Consider the following 14,019-nt stretch of genomic DNA (forward strand, 5'->3'; position numbering starts at 1 on the left):
CTTACATCTCTGCATGGCGCCTATGGAGTTGCTGGTGCTTGGAAAGGAACCTTGATCCCTTTTCAACACCTATAATTAATATTATTAACTTCCTGTCGTCTCTATTCGACCAGGGTAAATCCTACCGGACCATTAACGTGTTTCGGTCTGCTATTTCTGCAGCGCACGTTCCTATAGAAGGCTCTTCGGTGGGCAAACACCCGTCTGTCTGCAGACTCTTGCGGGGCATCCGCATCGTTCGACCCCCGAATCCCAAATATAATCAATTCTGGGACGTTGCCGTCATGCTCACGTTCTTGGAAGCTTGGCCGGACAACGAAGCGCTTTCCCTACGCCAATTATCAGCCAAATTAGCTCTCCTCCTCTGCTTGGTCTCCTTCCGAAGAGTTTCCGACATCAGGGCTTTCGACTTTCACGCCCTCGATTTCACACCAGAGGGGGTACACTTTCACATCACTAGACGCACTAAGACCAACTCATCTACCGTGAGCTACCCTTACTTCTCGGAGAGACCACTCCTATGCGTAGCCCGGTGCATAAGACACTATATCGCTCGCACTACCCTTCTCAGAGCACCTACCGGGCCCCTCCTGGTATCCTATGTACGGCCTCACAAACCAGTTTCGTGCCCTACCATTGCACGCTGGATTAAATGGCTCCTAGCCCTGGCTGGCATTGATGCATCTTTCGGGGCTCACTCGGTTAGAGGCGCAGCCGCCTCTTCAGCACTCTTAGCTGGAGGTTCCTTAGCGGAAATTCTATCCTCCGCTGATTGGTCTAGAGAATCCACCTTCCGTACCTTTTATTTTAGACACTCTCCTCACGTTTCTCTGTCCTTGCTATCTGTGCGTTAAAATAGCAAATATGAAGCCTCCTGTCTTGCCATAAAATTCGGGATTATTCTAGCTCCTAGTGACCGAATAATCTAAATTTTATTAAAGACAGGAGGCGAATATTTTCCCACCCTAGTTTTCTCTTCCCACCCTTCTAGGTAAGTATCCTGTACTACCTCCAATTTCTAACTATGACTTACATCCTCTCTTTCGCTAACCTAGACTCATTAGGTCGTTATTATTATAACCCGTTTTTTATATTATATTTAGTTCATTAAATTCTAGATGGTCATTTACTGTTATACCACTCTGTTATTACCATAGTTAGAGCTTGCACTAAATTGGAAGTCAGTTCACTGCATTTATTTGGTTTTTCTTTTGCCAAAGAGACCATACTTTCACGATGTTTCTCCTTCCTCCTAGTGTGAAGATCGCTTGCCTTCTGCCTTGACTCTACCTGCGGGTTGATCACTACCTTCATCCTTAAAGATACCTTCACCGTTACCTGTTCATCGTTTTAATGACTACTTTTACATGGTTGACTCTACAACTGATCGGCTACATCAAGAAAGAGGAATTGGGAGGAGCCTGATGACAGTTTATATTGCTGTGATGCACTCTGATTGGTTAAACTTTTTTACACTGCTGTTAACTGTTTCTTTGCTGCTGGGAGTTTCAGTAAAGAAAGATAAGCAAATATTCGCCTCCTGTCTTTAATAAAATTTAGATTATTCGGTCACTAGGAGCTAGAATAATCCCGAATTCCAATACAGGAATTGCAAAAGAGGCTGTACAAAATAACTCTAAAATCCTGCAACAGGGACTTTTTTTAAAAGAATTTTGAAAGCAACTTTTTGAATGGTTATTTTTAAACTTGCCTACATAGTGCTTTCAAAATTGCTAAGTGTGTCTAGATGTAATGATGAGATAAAGCAAGTTAGAGTTGCTTGCATCCCCCAGGCTAGAAACTAGTCTTAGTTTTTCTACTTGCAGATGAGCACATACCGTCACAACGATGGCCTTCTATCTAGTGTTTATTTAAGTGTTCTTGCATAGCAAGACCACTTACGGTTATCTCACATATATATTATTATTATTATTATAGCCAAATTTACCACCCTAACTCCTCCCACAGTTTTTACACTACATAGACAGTAATATACGGAAACGTGCGGATTGTTCCCGATTGGTGTGCTATTACTTTGTGGAACGTTTCGCCGAATGATTCTCGAAATATCGTCGTTCTTGTGGCGAAATTGGTCCCATAGGAATGAATGGCACAATGTTGAAAACTACAGTGGGAGCTGGCAAAAGCTGAAAAATCACGACATGATTTCTAAACTGCCACCACTCCCTCATTTTCAAGCCCACCTACACAAATCTTATATCAAAACGTTCAGCTACCCCTGCTGCCACTAGAAATGTCCACGGCTAAGCCATAGTCCTGATAGATAGTTTTCACAATATGACCATTTGTTTGCAACTCACGCCGTCCATTGACATTTATTGAAACTTCACTCAAGCCAGCTCAAACTTGAAGGGTAATTTCTAAACTGCGACTGTGCCTTCATTTGTAATACTTCAGAGACATACTATGCATAAAAATATAGGTCTGGGTCTTGTGATTCTCACAATATAAAGCTCTTTGCTGTAGGATGTATAGTTTTTAAAATACGACCGTTTGAAGATGGCAACCGCCAAAATACTCTGACCTGTGCCAGGCTGGAGCAGCAAGTGATGTCATAGACAGGGCCTTTTGTACACCTGCTAATGTTTTTATAACTGTATATTTTAATGTAACTGTGAAGCACTTTAGGCAACAATGTTGCAATTAAATGTGCTATATAAATAAATAATAATAGTTACTCCGCCCACTCCAGTTGTAGACTACTGGTGGAGGCAAGAACACTTCACACAATTTCCCCAGAAATTGTACCTTTTCTAGTTTTACATTATTTCAGCAAATGTCAGCCTTTCAGGGGCACTCTAAGCACCATAACTACTACAGCATATTATAAGGTTTCTGGGGTATGGCGGCCTGATTAACCCCTTAAGGACGCATGACGGAAATTTTCCGTCATGCAGTATTTTTCCAGCAGGGTCTATTACCTTGCTGGTAACTATGATCCCCAGGTATCATTTGATTCCTGGGGCTCCCCTCTCTCACCTGGGGCCAGAATTAGTGGCCCCAGACTGACTGATGTTCTGTTTGCAGAGCTCAAAGTGAGCGCTGCAAACAAGCATTTAAATGGGGATTTAAATCCCCACTATTACAATTTGGTGTGATCAGGGTTAAATCCCTGCTAACACAAGGGAGTTCCAGGTATCAATGGAAACCTGGGGCTCCCCTCTATCAGCTGGGGACATTTTTGTGACCCCAGCCTTTTTGATGAGTTACATGCAGTGCTGGAAGTCAGCGCGGCATGTATCTGCTTAAATAGGCATTTAAATGCCTATATCTAGATTGTGGTGTAAGCAGGGTTAAATCCCTGCTCACACCAGGAAACTCAGGTATCATTAGAAACCTGGGTCTCCCCTCTGTCAGTTGGGGTCATTTTTAATGTCCACAGACTGACAGCTGAGCTGCATGCAGAGCTCAAAGTGAGATCGGCATGCAGCTGTTTAACCCCTTAAGGACACATGACATGTGTGACATGTCATGATTCCTTTTTATTCCAGAAGTTTGGTCCTTAAGGGGTTAAATGGGGATTTAAATCCCCATAGAGCACAATGCAGTGTGAGCAGGGTTAAATCCCTGCTCACACTAGGAAACCCAGGTATCAATAGAAAGCTGGGTGTCCACCCTGTCAGCTGGGGTCATTTTTAGTGGCCCCAGGCTTTTTGATGAGCTGCATGCAGAGCTCAAAGTGAGTTTGGCAAGCAGCTCTTTCAATGGGGATTTAAATCCCCATAGACAGCAATGTAGTGTGAGCAGGGTTAAATCCCTGCTCACACTAGGAACCCCAGGTATCATTAGAAACCTGGGTGTCCCCTCTGTCAGCTGGGGCCATTTTAGTGGCCCCAGGTTTTTTGATGAGCTGCATGCAGTGCTGAAAGTTAGCACTGCATGTAGCCATTTAAATCCATGTAGCCATTTAAATTTCACAAAAACCTGGCTAAGGTGTACAAAGGGGGTCATTTTGTACTCAGGAAATATAGCTGAGAATAATTTTGTGATTTAATTTACAGTAACATATATCAAGTTTCCATAATTAACTACTAAAATACAACATGTGTGTCTAAAAATGCAAAAATAAAACAATATGATAACATTTGAAAGTAATTGGTGCTAACATAACTGTATAATAACCTCAAAATATACCATATGACATAGCCTGTGGTGTCTACTTTCACAAATGGTAGGCATTTATGGAGTAATTTTAACTGTCAAACTGCTACAATGCCCTAAAATGTGATATAGACACACCAAATCCATTTATCAAAATTTTAATTGTAAAAACTGTAATGGTCAGGACTCGTTTAAGGCACTGTAGCTTCACAGGATAGTGGCAAAGACATACATTGGGGGTATTGTTTTATTCAGAAGAGTTTGCTGAGAATAATTATGGGGTTTTGATCACAGTGGCACATACCAGACTTGAAAAATGACCCCCAAAAATGTAATGTGTATGTAAAAAATGCAAAAAAAAATATTTTACCACAAAGTTTGACATAAACTGGTGAAAAAATGGCATCACGTTAAGGCACAATATATACCATATGAGATACACTGTAGTGTCTTCTTTCACCAATGGTAGGTCATTGAGGGATAAATTCAACAGTTAAACTGCTACAATGCCCCAAAATGAGACTTGCTCCATCAAATTCATCTATCAAAATTATCACTGTGAAAACTGAAATGGTCATGTTTCTTTTATGGCACTGTAACTTCACAGGATAGTGGCAAAGACATAGATTGGGGTTATCATTTTACTCTGTTGATATGGCTGAAAACAATATGGGGTTTTCTACAGCAGTAGTATATATCAACTTTATGAAATACACATTAAAAATCCTTGTTTTATGTGTGTATGGTAGAAATCTGAAAAAAATACAATTTTACTACACGATTTAGCAGAGATTGGCAGCGAAATGGCTACGTAAAAAGTGTCAGAATACCCTTTGGTAAATAGCCTGCGATGTGTGCTTTATATAAATATATACCTACTTTTGTGCAGCAATTTTGCTTTCTGTGATGGCTATTAAGCTTACAAGGCAAACATGGCAAATTCTAAAAGAGCTCCACATTAAAAAAAGTTTTTACTCCTTGTATTTTGTGACCTGTAACTTTCAAAATAAGATGAAATCATAGACATATTATGTACTCTGAAAATCAGAACAACTAATTGAATATTTTTAAAATTACTTTCCTTCAGCTGCACTTATTATACACACGTTATTATTGCCTAAACTGTGAAAAAAAACAATTTCATTTTTTCTTATTTTTTGGGGATTTTTTTATAATAAATAAGAATTTATATATTTATATGTCACAACAGATTAAAGCCCTTTTTGTCCTTTAAAAAAACAATATATAACATGTGTTGGTGTAATAAATAAGAAAAATGCAAACAGAGGTTGAACACAAACAGCAAAAAATGCAAAAAATGCTTGTGTCCTTAAGAGTAAGTCCAGTTTTTGAAGCTGCGTCCTTAAGGGGTTAATAAAAACAAAAAGAAAACAACTACACTACAACCTACAAAAGCCTGCAACCAGGCTACTGTGCTCATATGAAAGTGAACTTCCACATTACCTTTCCTAACTATAGACAATAACATTAGTCAGACAGGACTAAGGATGGTTAGCCAATCGCTTTCATACCATCATTGCGCCCTGCCGTTAGATAAGTTTAAGTGGAAGTACTGGTTAGGCTTGCTTGCACTTCATTGATCTAAATGAAAAATTACTTTTCAAACAGATTACTCTGGAGTATCTGTGTCTTTTTAATAGTCAAGAAGTTCAAATCTTTATTCTCTCCAAGTAAACCACTTTAATATACTGCTTCCCCTCTTCCGTAAAACAGATATGACAAAAGATGTATTTATCCTTTTTTTCTTCCAATGAATAAATATTTACAGTCATGTTGTATTTTTTTCAAAAGCATTCCATCTGCCACACAATGTGATCGGATTATATAACAGCTTATCAGATATAAACAAGCCACTGTCGTGGAGGCAAGCCAAACATATTGTCGAGTCTCTAGCAACATGCGGCAGTTGGGAATCTCTTATTCATTCCACATGTTTTCCTAAACCTCCATGCTGTCTGAACAAGCCGTAGACCACCAAATGCATTTCCTTGAAGTTTTAAACATTACCTATGAGAAGTATTTCAGGAAAATAAAGATACATTTCTATATTAAAGGTTTAAACCCAAATGAACATGTGTCGATCATGCATTTGGATTCAACATGCTTCTAGTATGATCAACAAATCTTTCACTACCAAAGCGGTATCTAAAATGATTTTCCTTTCATTTCCCATTGCCAAGTAATGCAAAACAAAAACAGACTTAATACTGATATTTATACAACCTGTTGCCATTTTAGGAAGCTGTAATTCTAATGTCCTCATATTCCATACAAAAACCCTACGTCTATAAACAATATATTTAGCGATATCTACTTCTGTGATAAACTTTGAAAATATTTCAAATCATGTCAAAACAATAATTCAAAATGTATATTGTGTACCTTTGTAATATAGATACAAAAATGTGCTGTATTAGCTTACATTTCTGTGTTTGTTGTGTATCCCATGTTAAAGTAAAGCCAATATTGTATATAAGAAAAACGGTTTGGCAGTGAAGGGGTTAAGCAAGTATGGGCATAAATTAAGTGAGCAGTTGCTCTCCATCATTCTGATCAGCTAAGTCACTACAAAAAGTCCAGACATCCAGACCTCTTCGGTTCATTGAAGTGGTCTGGGTGCAGGGTCTTGACTGCACTTAGTGCTGCAATGTAAAGCATCGCAGTTCCAAAGAAAATGCAATGTCTACATTGCAGCACTAAGTCTGCCTTCAGTGTCTATCTACCAGACAGTCACTGGAGGTGCTTACTGGATGTTAACGAACTTTTGGTCTGGTAACAGACGCTGGACGTCCTCATTGGATGAGGATATCAAGTGTCAGCTATTTCCCCATAGGAAAGATTTGATTCAATGCTTTTTTATGGGGAGGGCATAATGCCCGTGTGGCACTTGTCACCAAGGCCGGCCCGTCCATAGGTCCTGGTGGGACTATAGCTCTAGGCGGCACTCAGACAGGAGCAACATTTTGCCGACCTGGTAATCTACCAGGATAATTACCAGTTGTGGAAAAATCATCACTTTGATAAGCCCCTCCGATGGGGAGGGCTGTGAGGCCGCGCCAAATTGTAACAGACCAGGGGCATCGTGAGAGGGAGGTTGAGCTGCGGTTGCCGGGCACTCAGGGTTATGCTCGCTGAAGTTCCGGCACTTTGACATCTCTTGCTGTGCTGCTGGAACTTCAGTGATTTACTTTAAATACTTTGCAGCAGTGCTGTGGTTGTTGTCATGGGCTGGCTAAGCCATCGACCAAGCCACAGTGTCAGAATGCCCTCCATATCAGAAAACTTACAGAGCAGCACCGGTGGCCGGCAGCCTGGACTAGCAGGGCAAGAGGAGTCACAAGCAGGCCAGCAACAGTGGGGTCTTAAGGAGCGGAGCTGGAGCCAATAGAAGACAGATCAGACCCCACTCCAGCCGCGGATGCAGCAAGGATAAGTGTCATGATTGGCTGCAGTGCACACACAGTGTGCTGCCCATAGGAAGCCAATCCCCAGCATCCCCACAGACACACTTCATCCTCAGCACACAAACAGATGCACACAGGGCCGGCGCCACCTGTAAGGCGACCTAGGCAGCCGCCTAGGGCGCAACTTACCAGGGGGCGCCGGATCCCTGTCCCCGCTGCGCCTCCTCATGCTGCGCCGCCTGAGCGCTTTAGCAAGCCCCAGGCGGCGCAGCACTGCTGCACGGAGGGCGGCCGGGTTTGAGTGACCGGCAGGAGGGAAGCGCAGAGCGCTCCCTCCTGCCGGTCTCTCCATGTAGCGTGGCCGGGCGGCGCGGAACGCGGGACAGGAACCTTTGTTGAGTGAGCATTTCCGGTCATTCCGCCGGCGGCCGGGTACAGGAAACAGAGGTTCCTGCCCCGCGTTCCGCGCCGCCCGGCCACGCTACATGGGCAGGAGGGGAGGGTAAGGACCACTAAGGGGGGGAAGGGGGGGATTGTAAGGACCACTAAGGGGGGGGGGGGGTTGTAAGGACCACTAAGGGGGGGGGGGGGTTGTAAGGACCACTAAGAAGGGGGGGGGGGTTGTAAGGACCACTAAGAAGGGGGGGGGGGTTGTAAGGACCACTAAGAAGGGGGGGGGGGTTGTAAGGACCACTAAGAAGGGGGGGGGGTTGTAAGGACCACTAAGAAGGGGGGGGGGTTGTAAGGACCACTAAGAAGGGGGGGGGGGTTGTAAGGACCACTAAGGGGGAGGTGGGGTATAAGGACCACTAAGGGAGGGGGGGGGTATAAGGACCACTAAGGGAGTGATGGGGGGGGGGGATAAGGACCACTATGGGAGGGAGGGGGGATAAGGACCACTATGGGAGGGAGGGGGGATAAGGACCACTATGGGAGGGAGGGGGGGATAAGGACCACTATGGGAGGGAGGGGGGGGATAAGGACCACTATGGGAGGGAGGGGGGGATAAGGACCACTATGGGAGGGAGGGAGGATAAGGACCACTATGGGAGGGAGGGGGGATAAGGACCACTATGGGAGGGAGGGGGGGATAAGGACCACTATGGGAGGGAGGGGGGGGGATAAGGACCACTATGGGAGGGAGGGGGGGGGATAAGGACCACTATGGGAGGGAGGGGGGGGGATAAGGACCACTATGGGAGGGAGGGGGGGATAAGGACCACTATGGGAGGGAGGGGGGATAAGGACCACTATGGGAGGGAGGGGGGTAAGGACCACTAGGGGAGGGAGGGGGGGGTAAGGACCACTAGGGAAGTGAGGGAGGGGGGATAAGGACCACTATGGGAGGTTGGGGGGGATAAGGACCACTAGGGGAGGGGGGGATAAGGACCACTATGGGAGGGAGGGGGGGATAAGGACCCCTATGGGAGGGAAGGGGGGATAAGGACCACTAGGGGAGGGAGGGGGGATAAGGACCACTATGGGAGGTTGGGGGGGATAAGGACCACTAGGGGAGGGGGGATAAGGACCACTAGGGGAGGGGGATAAGGACCAGTAGGGGAGGGGGGATAAGGACCACTAAGGGGGGGAAGGACCACCAAAGGGGGGTAAGGAGGGAGGACTACTAAGGAGAGGGGAGGAGGGTGATTACCACTAAGGGGGTGGGGGGAGTAGGGGAAGGTCTACTAAGGGGTTTGGGAGAGGGAGGACCACTAAGGAGGGGGGAGTGAGAAGACCACCAAGGGGGACTGCAGAGGGACAGGGGGCCAAGGGAGAGCACTAAGTGACAGAAGGGGAGAACACGGAGGGACAGAAGGGAAGGGGAAATCAATAATTGAGGGGAGAGCACTATGAATTTTTTTAAAAAAAGAAAGAGCTGTTCCCCTCCCAGTCTCTATCCTACCCCACAAACCCTCTCTTTTACACTACACACATACACAATGCACCCCCCCCCACACAGAAACATACAATGCATTCCTACTCACACACAGACACACCCGAAACACACAATGCATCCCTTACGTTCTCTTACATAATTAATGCACCCCTTACAGACACACACTGCATTCAATTACATACAATGCATTCCTACTCACACACACACACACACACACCCAGAAACATACAATGCATTCCTTACACGCAAACACACACTACATCCCCTATAAACACACTACATCCCTTACACAAATTGCACACATAAAACATCCCCAACTCATGGATGGGCCATGTAGGTGGATTTATGGGTGGGCATTGTAGGCGTATGCCCCCTGGGGGCCCAGACCTTGAGCTGTGTAAGGGACCCTAAAAAAATGGAGCTGCTTCCTGTTCGTTAATTGTTGTGAGCACTGTTAAAAACAGTCTCCAGAGAGCCTCTTCTACACCAGACCTGTGGAGCCAGACTGAGCCCATCATCAGCCTCTTGTCCTCATCTGGTGGTAAGTAGGCAATCCAATATATTATTAGTGGCACTAATCTCTAATTTACCGCACATTAAATGGATACTATAGTCACCAGAAGCACTACAGCATAATGTAGTGGTTCTGGTGTCTATAGCCTGTGCCTGTAGGCTTTTTAATGTAAACACACTGTCTTTTCAGATAAGACACTTTGTGAAGACTGGCGTTGGCCCATATGGCAGAGCATATGGGCGGGGCATTGTGATGTCACATGGTGGGCTGGACATATGGGGGGGCGGCAAATTTTTTTTTGCCTAGGGCGGCAAAAATCCTTGCACCGGCCCTGGATGCACACTCCATGCCCAGCACACACACACTCACTGCACTCCATTTCCAGCACACACAAAGACACACACGTCATCCCAACACCCCCCTCCCCCCAATATTACAATATGCCTTATGCAGAGAAGCATTGAACCCTATACAGCTCTGCATTATACAATGTCCATATAAATTAATATAGATGGACTTGATACAGAAAAACATCCTTATCTAATGGCATACATCCCACATGACAATTTAACTTTTTGATATGTTATGGTTAGTGATTGTGTATTGTACTTGGCTAATATTTTAATACCAATGAAGATATTCCATAAGCATAAAATATGGTTCTGATATAATCCCATCTGTACAGGTTCTGGATATAATGAGTTTTGGAATGTACCTATAAATATATAACCTTCGAAGCCCCCTAATAATAGACATTCAATAGACACTACCAAGACTCATTTGTGAACCCTTCTGTGATCAAACTACAGTTTACTCCAGGATTTGATTTTTTGCTTGCGGTCTTCTCATCTTGGTTGGGGCAATAAAATCAGGATCTCGTGGAACTCCTGATTTTACTTTACAAAGAGGGTAGTAGACGCATGGAGTACCCTTCCAGCTGAAGTGGTAGAGGTTAACACAGTGAGGGAGTTTAAGCATGCATGGGATAGGCATAAGGCTATCCTCGCTATAAGGCCAGGGACTAATGAAAGTATTTCGAAAATTGGGCAGACTAGATGGGCCAAACGGTTCTGGTCTGGCGTCACATTCTATGTGTATGTGTGTGTGTATATATATATATATATATATATATATATATATATATATATATATATATATATATATATATATATATATATATATATATATATATATATATATATATTGTGACGTCGAATATAGTGTACATTGCTCTAAATATGTTACTGAAATGTATAGATCCAATCTCAATCCTGAAAAGTTCAATTTGGGTTTTAATCATAATAATTTGACATAATGGATGTGGGCATGTTTTGGTGAGTGTTGTTTTGGTGGCGGGGCAGCATTTTATCTTTGGACTCAGGCAGCACAATGTCTTGGGCTGGCCCTGCTTGTTGCGCATGCAGATTAGCGCCCCCTCATAAGTAACATCGGAGGAGGCGGAGCCACGACTTAGCACCGAGGGACATCAGACCCGGGGTTAGGTTTTTAACACCTTATTCACAGCGAAGGAGGGGAGGGGGGGGGGGGGGGGGGGGCAGAGGGAACTAGAATACAGCTTTGTATTCCTGGTACTATAGTATCCCTTTAACTTTGGAGTATGACCAGAGGCATTACTGTTCTGAGAATTATTTGATGACTTAAGTGTTTTGCAAAAAAAAAAAAGGGAATTTGCAACAAGAACAATGTATCTTATTTGCACAGACTGATTTCTAAACTCATTTATTGTAGTTTAAAGACACATTGCTCCAAGTATTATTACTGTGGAGCGCGGTTATACACTCAGACACACCAACAATATAGAGTTCCTAGAAAAAAGGGACATTAGGATAGTCAAGAAGGACAGAGGGATTTGTACCCATTAATTGCTTCTAGCCAACAATTAGTTAAAATAGCAATTAATGGTTTAACCATAGCTTCCAAGTGTCACTATTTAGGGATTTGGACTATTCAAGTATGATGATGTCAGCCATGAAAGCAGGGCCAGCCGCAGCAAGACTGGCATGGTGTGGGAGAAAAGGTGAGTTTAAACACCTTTTCAGAGCGACTTAAGGGAGGCAAAGGACCCAAGTAGCTTAACACGATAGTATCAGGAATACAGGTTTGTATTACTGACACTGTAGTGCTCCTTTAAGTGCAAAACAGTGCGTATCTGGTTAATATCTTCAAGACAGCAATAGGTAAAAAGATTATAACTTAGTACAAGGTGTTACGGCAACAACTCAGTCTTAGAGTATATCGTGGTAGGATAGTTAATGCATTCCTTTTGACTGAAGTAGCTACTCTGAGCATGAGTAGAAGGATTTACACATTATTAATAAAAATAAAACAGTTAATAATGCTAGTTGAGACCAGTGGTTTCTTTGCTTATGACACTTCACCCTTATCTTACATCAATTTGCATAATATAACTGTCTTGGTCTCTTCCTGTGGTTTGCCTGCAATCTGTCTGCCAGTAACAAAAGCAATTTATCTTACATTTATTGGCCAAGAATACTATTTAAATTATTGTGTAATTACCAGTGTCCTTATTTATCAAATAGCACTCAATGTTTAGCAATCCTAGCAAACACTGTCTCATGCTTATTTTCCTTTCTTGTGATTCTAAAAGAATGGTATTTCCCATTTGCACAGAATTTTGTACAATCTAGTTAAGGCAGTTGAAGGCTGGTAAGGAATGTAGGGACCAATTGCTTTCATGCCATAAGCATACCAAAGAAGTGGGTTGCACCCTCACAGCCCCATTGCTCTGGGTATGAAATATAGCAAGAAGTGCGCTGGGCTATTTATTGGCACAGTGCTAGAGGAAAAAGGCAGCTTATATGAATTATACAGGGCCCTTTCCAACCTTTTTTGCTTGGCCAAAGGCCAGTAATCTTAACATTTTAAAAAGGAGGTGGAATGTGGTAGAGTTAGTTATTGTGGTTGCAAAATGGGCCATTTTATTACAAACGGTTTAGATTAGAAAAGTGCAATACAAACAGGCACATAGGGGGCTTGGGAGGGATGGGAGGGGGGAGACAGACCCAGACAGACCCAGAGAGGCGGGGGAGGGAGCAAACAAGCACAGAGGGACTGTTGGGGGAAACAAACCAACACAGAGGGGCTTGGAAGGGCCAAAATAGACAGGCAGGGACTAGGGAATGGGGCAAAAGACACATATAGGGGCTAAAGGGAGAAAAAGACAAGGTGCTGGGGAAGAGACACGCAGAGAGGCTGAGAAGGGAAGAAAGAGACCCACTACAGGGGTGAGGGGAGCAAGAGACAGAGGGGCTGGTAGGGGGGGACAAAGACACAGAGAGGCTGGGAAAGGGGCAAGAGAGACAGAGAAGGGCTAGGAAGGTGCGAAAAAGACAAACCGGGACTGTGGTGGAGAGGGAGACAAGGTTTTGGGGAATGGGCAGAAGAGACAAACAGGCACTGTGTGACACACAAACTTACACAGAAGGTTGGGGAACGGGCAAAAGACAGACAGGGGCCAAGAGGAGACACCCAGAGGGGCTAGGGTTAAACAAGGACAATGTGCTGGGAGGAGGAGATGCACACAGAGTTTGAGAAAGGGAGAAAGAGACACGCAGAAGAGGCTGGGGTGGGACAAACACACAGAGGGGCTGGCGAAGAGGCAGAATAGACAGACAAGGAATGAGGGTGTGGAAGAAAGACACAGAGGGGAAGATATTTTGAAAAAATCCATTTGAAACATGATTCTGGAGTACGATAAAGTGACTGCTGACACGAAGTATAATACGTCCCATTAATGGTAAGAAAACTGTATTCAAACTTGTATTGTTTAGCAAAGTATTTTTTATTATATGGTTTATTTGCAAAATAGTTGAATCATTAATTATACTAATGCGGTCGTACCCCAGGTAAGATGTCAAATTATTAACTAAACAGGTTTGATTACTTACATTAGATGCAGTTAGTGGTTATTGTGTGTCTAGTGTTATAAATAGGGCTGTCATAAACCAATGAACATTAAATGTTTGGTTGTAATTCAGCATTAACATCCCAAAAAAAAAAAAAAAAGTTACCGGTAACAT

At 43.6% G+C, this 14,019-nt stretch overlaps 1 protein-coding gene across 4 annotated transcripts in view; it reads right to left on the minus strand.

The window, feature by feature from the left end:
- Nucleotides 1-14,019, minus strand: part of CHST10 (carbohydrate sulfotransferase 10) — a 58,309-nt gene that overhangs the window by 10,782 nt on the left and 33,508 nt on the right. The window lies entirely within an intron of this gene.

Source organism: Pelobates fuscus, chromosome 1 (assembly GCF_036172605.1).
Source record: "Pelobates fuscus isolate aPelFus1 chromosome 1, aPelFus1.pri, whole genome shotgun sequence".
In the NCBI taxonomy this organism is placed as follows: domain Eukaryota; kingdom Metazoa; phylum Chordata; class Amphibia; order Anura; family Pelobatidae; genus Pelobates; species Pelobates fuscus.